Here is a 9,849-nt window from a genome sequence, read left to right on the forward strand (position 1 = left end):
AGGTGGTGCCCGGCGTGGGACACAAACCCACTACCCTGAGATTGTGAGTCTCATGCTCTACCAACTGAGCTAGCCGGGGGACATTGAATAGTTACATTTATGAAATTTCTTTTAACAATGGATTTTGTGAGATCCCTCTACAATCCTACAGATCAGGGGTTTACTAAAACAATTGTTCCTCAAATCCTCTATTCCTTAGATTCAATCTACTCATGGTTGTTTAAATGGTTATGTCAGTTAATCTCCCACTGATCAATACAATGTTGATGTTTCTATAATAGCGAGACATGAAAAGTGACGCACACTTCATGCATAGATCGGGAGGAAACCGCAGTACCTGAAGAAAAACCCACGTCTGCACAGGGAGAACATGAAGATTCAGCTCAGAAAGCATCCCGGGCTTGAACTGGGGACATTTTCACTATGAAGCAAGAATGCTAACAACTGCACCACTGTGTAGCTCATGATTTAATAACACACACACACACACACACACACACAAAAAGCATATTCTTTTGTTTGTATACTAGTTTCGATCACATTGCGTGTATTTATATCGAGTACCAAACCGAGGAAGACAGTCAGTCAAAAATAGTTTCTGAAATTTACATATTTTTGCAACATATTACCCGTCTGAAATGCAGTAAATGTAGGAAACTAAACAATGTCTGCACTGTGAAGCAACAAATAAGTAATAATAAACCAGCATTAGAAAGTGTCTTTCACCACAAATATTTCTCATGTGTACTGCGAACCAGAATTTCAGTAAAAGCAATTTAGTGGGTCGTAACAAGTTTGGTACCAAATGACAAAGTGAGCACGGATGTATGAGTTTCTCATCAGATCAGGTTGGACACTTTGAAATGTCTTGTATGTCGACGTCCTTTTTAATTTCATACTTTTTTTTTTTTCTTCTGTCAAGCATGTGTCTTCTGGGTCCACTTCTTCATTTAATCATTCCACTCAGGTCAGTTTAATGGCCATCGAAGCTGTAGAAGTGGTTCAGCTGTGAGTCACGTAACGCAGTCTACGGGAAAAATTAGCAGGATTCTACTTCCCGAGCCAGTGGTCCCCAATATAGCTCCTTCCAGGGCGCAAATCTATTTTAAAATAACCGTAACAGAGCTTCACTGCCAAGAAAGATTTCATTTGTGGACTGATAAAAACACCATAATGCTAGTTTAGATGAACCAAAATGTGTTGGCATGACAGTTAAATGTATGTTGTTTGGGTTCATTGATATTTCTTGTTTACAGTAAGGTTCATAAAAGTGTTTTATGTGGGTGTCACATCAGTGCGGACCACTGAACCTGTTCATTGTCAGTCACACACACACACGGAGCTCAGTGTCTGATCAGACCAGCGGTTACACACACGTCGTCCAAATCTTCTTCAAACAAACATCAGGCGCACACACACCCTCTCTCTCCCTCTCATACACACCTGTCTTACACACAACAGCACAAACGGCCTTAAGGTCTGAACCCACAGCGAAAGGCGCTCCTGAACTGGACTCACCTTCGTTGTGAGGGTGAATCTACCGATGGAAACCTGTTGAGCCGGTTCGAAGAAGCAGCAGGACGACACAGACACAGAAACGGGCGTCAGGCAGGCGAAGGGGGGAACTAAAGAGGAGTAAGAGGGTGTTTACCACCCCCTGGACACCACACACGCACACCATGCATGCCACATGACCACTTTACTGGTTGCAGCTGCTCGCTATGCTCACTGTCTGCCCTGACAGGACCCGAGCAGCGTGTGCGTGCGAGTGTGCGTGGTACATGATAAATTTACAGTAGCGTGTGCTGCGACTTTAGACACTGACGTAGCTCAAATACACACAAGGTTCACTTATCCTCCAAAAGACCCTTCACTGTCACACCCTCAAATCCCTCTGAGGGCGCTGCAGTTATTTTCTAAATGCATTTTAAAAACTCACAGTGGACTGTGGGGCATTGTGCACAATGGCAAAAACAACATTTTCTTAAAAATCATAATGAAAGATGAAGAGATTTCACCTAGAAAATGGCAACTGCCCCTTAAAAATGTGTCATATTAGTCATAATTGCTTGCTATGGTGATACCTATAGGGCATGAATTACAGTTAGGAAATGTTTTAGTTCTTTTCTTCAGTTTAGCTTCAAAATGCAACTGGTTATTAGTCGCTGGGCGATTGAAACCACCGGGAGGGGAATTCTGCTTGTGTTGTACCACATTGTTGGAACAAATGTAAAATAGTTTCCCTCCACTCTACTGAGCGTAACACAATCTCCTGCGATGCAATAATGATAATGCACGCAGTCATGAAAAATCTGGAACAATTACAAGAACTCACAAATATGAAATTAGTTTCCTCAATTTGAGGTGATTATTATGATGTCAACAATTTGTGGGAGTACTCCGAGGCATTTAGAACATAATGGAGGCCAAACAAGCTTTGAATCATGGTAAACTGAGTACAAAAGATGTTAATTATTCTGTAAAACTAAGGTTAGGCAGCTGTTCAAGGAAATTAATTTCGATTTGTAGCTACAAGGTTGCATGACTACAGAACTGAGGAGCACAAGTAAGAGATATAATGTTCTGTATGGGAGACCGTACATTATCAAAATGTGGCAATAACAGGGAAAGATGCCACAATATAATCATACAAATAATATTTGTACATAGTTTGTCCGAAAGAGATTATTTCTCAATCATATGTCAAGCTGATAAATGAACTGATTGAATTGTTTCTTCTTTTTTTGGCCCGACATGCTAATAAAACACACTTTTTTCCCCCCAGTTGCACCAGATACAGTACAAGCAGGTCAAACTGAAAAGCTAAAATGCCTCTGCTTCTTGAATCTCTTTGACTCCCGACCTTCGATCCCTGCAGAGATACAGAGACACTCTGTCTGACCCGGCACAACCCCGGAGTGGTCACCAAGCAGGTAAAAACAGAAGCGACACATCTCTGATTACACGTTTAAAGACCAACAGCTTGCGGGCCACGGCTGTCTGGAGGTCTGACGGGCCAAATTCTGTCCTGCAAACATGTGGAGTTGATGTTATGAGTCCTTACCGGCCCAAGTACAGACAACAAAAGCAGATCCTGTGCCGACAAAACACACATTAGGCATGGGGCCGGTCTGATAATTTTACAGAGCAGAAACTCTTTTTTTGTCAAAATTAGGCCACTTTATTGTGTCGCGGTGCCTCAAAAGCCTGAAACCTCGAAGGTTCTGTTACTCAAACTGACCTTTACGGATCATATTTCATTGCCTCTCTTGTACCTGAAGCAGCACGGCCCCACTTGAATCCTCTGTGCTGCACCACACTGCTCAAGTTTGAACACACGCGTTCTCATAACGCATGAATACACTACGTGCTTCCTGATGTCAGCGTCACACTCAAGTCACTTTACAAGAAGGTGCAATTGTGAGGAAAGTCAAGTCCAGAAATAAAGACCGCAATCTGAAATGTAATCTCGTTTAATGGGTGGCACACCCACAAAGCTGTAGGGTGGTCCAACAGTGGGAGAAGAAGAAATGAAGGCAAACAATCAGGCAAAAAAAGCACATAATTTTTTTACGTCAGTAAAAGTAACAATATTTCTGCCCCTTCATTATATTTTCAAAAAGAAAAATAACTGGAAGGTAAAACTGATACTTTCATGAAAACAAACAGTTTTAGAGGTGACTGTAATGTAAAGGCAATAAAAACTAATTGAACTCATGAAATAGGCGACATTTCAAAAATCACTAACAAATGATGGTTGCAGGCTTTGTATGAAGATCGACCTCATGTCGACTATTCAGCAGAATGTGCAGTGTGAGGGATATTTCACTCTTTTTACATGAGCAATGGCAGACCTGCCATTCAAGTGTTGTGTTTACTGGTGATTGAAATAAGATAGAGGAAGCAAGTAGTTTTATAATACCATAATAAAAAGATGGAAAAAGAGGGGGAAATGTATAATCCCTTCCATCAGCCATATCACGGCAAGAGAAAAGTCTCGACTCCGAGTCACTTTTATAAAACTAGTCAGAATTTCATCTTCTGGGGTCAAATGGAACACACCATTAAAAAGTTCCTCACTCTGCACCATTTGATTTATTTGTTTTTTTTAACCCTCGTGATGCAGACACAGGTTTGCTGGCTTTGCAAAGTGTTTCTTCCGCTGGTGCAGATATCACCTGGTTACTAGAAATGTGAATCAAACACATCATATATACTAAATATATTGTGACATATATTCAGTGAGGTTTTAAGAGAGGTCACAGATGTGCAATTCTATTTAGCTGCTCCGTCATTCAAACAATTTCGACTTTTATTATTTTTACATCTGTCATGTTAGTGGTTACACAAGCAGGTTGTATTTTCAAGGGGTCAGTGTCCCCTCCATTTGGATTACTATCTGATCCTATGCTGAGGTGAACATATTCAGAACTCCTCAAATGCAAATAAACCTAAAACTGAAAAGGACCAACCTGTTTCCAAGACGTGAGAACTAAAAAGTACAGCTACGGATCTGTATTCTTACTTCCTACATAAAAAAAACAAAACACATCGAGAACAAGTTGTCAAAAATAACAATCACTTAAAGTACTCTTATCTAGTGACAAAGTATATTTTTACTTCTTACCTCAAGTCAGAATAAGAAGAAACAAGAGAAGTAGAAATGTGTTAAGGAAGCAGGAGGGAAACGAGCTGAGACGGTAAAACCAGTGAGAGGGCAAGAGAGAAGAAAAGCACGAGAAACAGGAAGTGAAACTTGTGTCAATTACAGTGATGAAACCACAACGAACAACATAGCAAATGTGTTCATCTGATTAAAGAGGAAAAGCTCTTCAGTGTGTCCACAACGCGAAACAGTGAGAGAAAACAAGACATAAGGTTTACATAGATAAACAGGCTGATATTGCAGATGGTAACGTCTTCAAATAATCCTGTCTAATAGAGGAAGAAACATATAGTAAGTATTTATGGAATGAACACGATGAGAAAGAAAGTTTAAAAAAATTGTCTGAGAAGTTGGTTTCCAGTGAACCTTTGCAAAGCAGCAACTGACAACAGATCAGCTATTTTCGCTTTGACACACTTCCACTGATCAACAGGCAGGAAGATGGACCACATCATTGTCAGCTGGACGGAGGGGATGCTCTCAGGTTTTAACATCTAACAGTTTCAAAGAGTTTCCCAAAAGTTTTCATTTCCCCTCATTTCACCATGCGGCCGGGCGGAACAGGAGGACACGCTGGCTGGCAAACATACTGAAGTGTCAATGACCTGAGATTCACCTTTTCCAGGAATTCAAAACAAGCTCTTACACAAATTTACTCCTGGGCAACCAGCAGTAACTGGTAGTTCTGTGCTGAAAACAAGCCTCTCATTACACTGTGTTTGAGCGATTCGTGCATCAACCTCAAGACGCATCAAATGCAACAAACAGCAGGAGCTCGAAGCTCCGAGGACCCCTCGAGTGTCGGATCCAACTGTTCCCGCATGCAAAATGAGGAACGCTTGGATTTCACTGTAATTTAATTCCTGAGAAATTATATAAACCAGAGATGTGTAATCACGGGCTTCGCCCTCATTGCTATTATCGTCCCCACCCACAGTGGAGACAGATCAACGCTGCTGTAAATCAACAGCCACTCAGATCTTTCCGCGAGACGACACACTGAGATGAGACGTTACAAAGTGGGGGCTGATGATGGAGAAACTACAAAAACCTTGTCTGTGTGGCTCGACCAGGTTTGAGCATGTTACAACTACATGACATCCCGTGAATCTGATTCTCATCTGTCGGCTCATGAATGGCAGGACAAGTGGGATGGCTTGTATGCCGTTTCATTTTGTCCTGCTTGGAGGTGTAAACAAAACACAGACTCCTCAATTAAGCCACACAGCACACACCTACAAGTCAAAAAGGTGGCCTCGGGGCGCAGTTTGCTCCTCCGGTTGAATGTCACAACTCATTGGTGCTTAAAGTGCAAATAATTACAATGACAATGAATTAATTTGCGGGTAAACAATTGTGTTTATAGACATATGTTAACATTAGTGAATAGTGAACCCTACTTTTTCCTCACTGCAAGAATATCTTTAGTTTGATTGTGTGTTAAGGAAAAGGTTGCGGGTTCAAATCCAGGCCATTCTGTTTGGAGTCTACATATTCTCCCTGTGCATGGGTTTTCTCCGGTTTCCTCTCACAGTCCGAAAAACATGTATGTCAGATAATTGGTGTCTCCTAAATTGCCTATAGATGAGCTTGTGTTTGTGTTTGCCTGTCTCTGTCTCTTCCTTAGTTCTTACGTCTTTAAAACAGGTTGGTGACTTTAGTTTCTGGAGTTGTTTTCACGTCCCTCCTTCCTTCTGCACTTGGCCCAACTTTCGAGGATGTTTTTCCTCCCACAACCCGAGGAACCTACAGTGGTCAAACGTCTAGGAATCAAACCAGTGAGCGTCTGGTTACAAGCCCCCTTTACAAACAGTGAGGCCCCCCACTGCCCTGTTTCAGAGTCATTATAACGAGTGGCTAATTCCTTTTTTCCTTTCAGGTCATTAGCTAGTCAGGAAGCATCACATTATCCACCTTATCTAAAGCTTGATAAACATAGCAGTGGAGTGAAACGACCGGGTCAGTCCTGCATCCATCCATCTTCTGTATCAGCCTTATCCAGACTGGGGTGAAGAGGGCGGAGGGGTAAATCGTTCTTTCTCTAAAATAGCGATAGTGGAAGATGAATCTTCAAATTATTCTATCAAAAAAAACAAAACAACCACATTTCCTATTATCAGTGCACTGCACTATTTCAAAAATATAAAATAGTTTGGTTTAAAACCATAAGTGTAACAGTGAAGGCAGTAGTTATAGTTCAAGACTTACGGCTGTTTCAACAGCAGCAGTTTTTATTTCCTGTTCGTTCTTCCTGCAGTTATTAACAATTGCATCTCATAATGTGAAGAATATTAGGAAGCCCGGCTTTCATCCAAATATTATCATGAAGGAATTAAGCCTATGTGATCCTTGGTGGAAATGAGTTTGAACCCCCTCCTCCTCCTCCGGGGGGTGGAAATAGGTGCAGTCATTTTCCTTCTCAGATAACATCTTTTGACAGGCTGTGGTGTGATAAATCATTTCATGTGAGCCCTCACGTCAAATGAAACGAGTCATTAGATGATTCATTAAAGGCTATTATGATTTATTGAACGATTTCTTTTAGCCCAGGGTTGACACAGTAACTCCAACACTGGCGTCCTTCTCCCTAACGTTGTTACTACATCTGTTTCCATCCAGCGTGTTGCACTGTAATTGGGCATAATACACTTTATACAAGCCGCCAGGCTTCAATCACGTCCGTGACGCGAGCCGGATTTTACAAAGGACATTCGGAGTTGTAGTGAAGAGAAAAGCTGCACAAAGTGAAGCCAGTGTGTTTGGCGAAACGCCCAGTGGAGTAAGAAATGCCAGATTTTTGAAAGGAGTCTGGTTCCTCCCGCCGAGGTGGACACCAATAATAGTTTTGATTTGAAAAGTGGGCTTGACCTAAACCTTCCGCCACACACAGGACAGCCAGAGGTAAACACACCGTTATAGACACATGAAAGTGGAGAAGTACTTCAACATATTCCCCTGTGTACTGTAGGTTTTTTTTTTAAGTTGGTTTCTAAACGCTGTATCCAGGGTTCTGTTACAGTTCTGCCTACTTCTGGGAAGCTGAGTGACATCTGAGCGGCCATGTTGCAGAAAAGTTTAACTCCCTGTTCACCTTGTTCCTCCTGAATGAAAGCGCTTCTCTAACCTCTATATAGAACAAACTTCTATAACTATTCACATTTTTTAAAAAAAGAAAAAAAAAACAAGCTCACCTGAAACACAAACCTCCCCCCGGTATCCCTCGGTGAGTGTGGGCTTTCGGCGGGCGGTACTCACCGGGGCTGTTCTCGGCAGGTATTCGTGTCCAAATATCGACATCAACACAGAAACGTGCGGCTCCGGCTTCAGATGAAAACTCCCTTTTCTGTCTCCTCCTCGGATTAGATTAACGCAGTAGTTCCCCCCTCCCCTCCCGCCGGGTCCCGTTATTTATTTCCGTGACAGAGGCATGTTTTCGGACCCGCCGCCGTCCTCCGGCTCCTGCCGCTCCTGAGATGAACTATTTCTGAAAGAAAGTCACTCCTCTGCGGGTCCGTCCTGCCCCCTCCTCCCCTCGCACACTGAGAACAGACCTCCTCGCTCCGCACAGCACGGCCACAGGCTCCCACGCTGCACACAATAACTCATTTTACACGGCAAACAAAGATAAAATATAGTATGTGCTTCTGTGGAGGAGATAAAACGGTTCCTACTGTGAGCATGGGCGCACCCACCTGTTAGGGGGCCCCGGGGCAAACAATTGCTGTTGGGCACCTATACATCACTAAAGCCCCCCCCCACTTCGACACACGGTGTGATTTTCAGCTGTTGCAGACAAAATATTGCAATCGTGGGAGAAAGGTGGAAGAATCTTTGTTCGTGGCTCTAATCGGTGGTCTTTCGTTGCACCGTGAGCCCGGGCCAAAGACGGCCGACGTCATGGTCGTGATCAAGCCACTTTTCCATGTCCCTGGGTATTTGAAAAACTGTGATATTTCTCTGTATTTGTGGGGATTCGCTCAGGGTGGAAAACCAGCCACAGATATTTACGTCGACGTCTTGTTTTTTCCAGGATTGTTATTGGCTATCGTGGCATCATGCTTCTCGTTACACTGCCCCCTACAGGTTTAACAAACTCATAGTCGCTCTGAAGCAGGTGTATATGCGGGTCAGTGGCAAAGATTTTTCTTAGATGTAGTGGACGTTTGTCAGATATGTGGGGTGATCGTAGCGAATGCTGCCACCTGCTTTTGCTTTGTTTGTTTCGTTTACATGGAGTTTGCTTCGTTGGAAAATTAAAGGCCTTAACAATAAATGGTAACGTAAAATCCTAATAGATGCTAATAAGTCCTCAATTCAAGCTCCCTTTGTAAAATAAGCATTCCAAGTTAGCCTCTCTTTCCGAGCGACGACCACGTCCATATTCTCCTGCTTCTTTTTTAGGGGATTTCTTTCCAAACACATAAGTGCCACAACAGCGAGGGCTCGGTTCGTGTTTATGTTTAGGACGTGTTATTGTTGTGCAATCTCATTGGGTTGTTCAATCATGTCAACTCACGTCGCAGTACTTTCTGCACACAGTAAACTTCATGTCGTGGCTCAGTTTACGTCGTACGGTGTGACTTATAACAATGTTAGAATGGCACAGTCTGCAGGAGCTTTAAGGTATAGTGAGTCATTTTGAGATTACTCTGAATTAAAAAAGAATTATGCATTAGTATGCAGATAGTATACTGAAGCGGCGCTAATAGTTTTTCATTGTTTGTATCATTCAGGGAGTACCTGGAACATGATTGGATCACTGTCAGTCAACCTTTGTCTTTGTCTCCGTGTTGTATTTAACCTTTATTCTCCAGAAGTTGTGAAATTCACCAGTGGAGCGTGATGACACTGCACGAACAGACACACACACACACACACACACACACACACACACACACACACACACACACACAGTATACAAAAATTACAATATTTTTGCCGACAGATGAGTTTGACCCTAATTCTTGATTTTGCCTCAAAACAATAAAAAGTTTTTAATTTTTACTTTGAGTAAACTCAAAAACACTTTCATTTCACCCAACGTTTGTTACTCATGTTGACTTTTTTCTGCAGTTCCTCTGACAAAACAAAAGGCTTGCATGTTACATGCCATGGTTTAGACATTTACTGTGCAACTTGTGAGGCGTCTGCCACAGAAATCTAGAGTTATACAGCACACGATG

The 9,849-nt window shown here is 42.4% G+C and overlaps 1 protein-coding gene across 10 annotated transcripts in view; it reads right to left on the reverse strand.

Annotated features, from left to right (window-relative positions):
- LOC308126404 (dystrobrevin beta-like) overlaps positions 1-8,171 on the reverse strand; it is a 30,338-nt gene extending 22,167 nt beyond the window's left edge. For 2 of the 10 annotated variants that reach the window (XM_080490779.1, XM_080490786.1), the window contains exon 1: positions 7,922-8,116. The gene's annotated coding sequence lies outside the window, so the exon portion shown is untranslated. Of the gene's footprint in view, positions 1-1,518; positions 1,715-4,472; positions 4,529-4,627; positions 4,698-7,921 lie in introns of those variants that run through there. The other 8 variants (XM_080490787.1, XM_080490780.1, XM_080490781.1 and 5 more) reach the window with 8 other exon arrangements.
- Between the last annotated feature and the right edge of the window lie 1,678 nt (positions 8,172-9,849).

The sequence above is a fragment of the Lipophrys pholis genome (assembly GCF_963383615.2).
Source record: "Lipophrys pholis genome assembly, chromosome: 21".
Taxonomy (NCBI): domain Eukaryota; kingdom Metazoa; phylum Chordata; class Actinopteri; order Blenniiformes; family Blenniidae; genus Lipophrys; species Lipophrys pholis.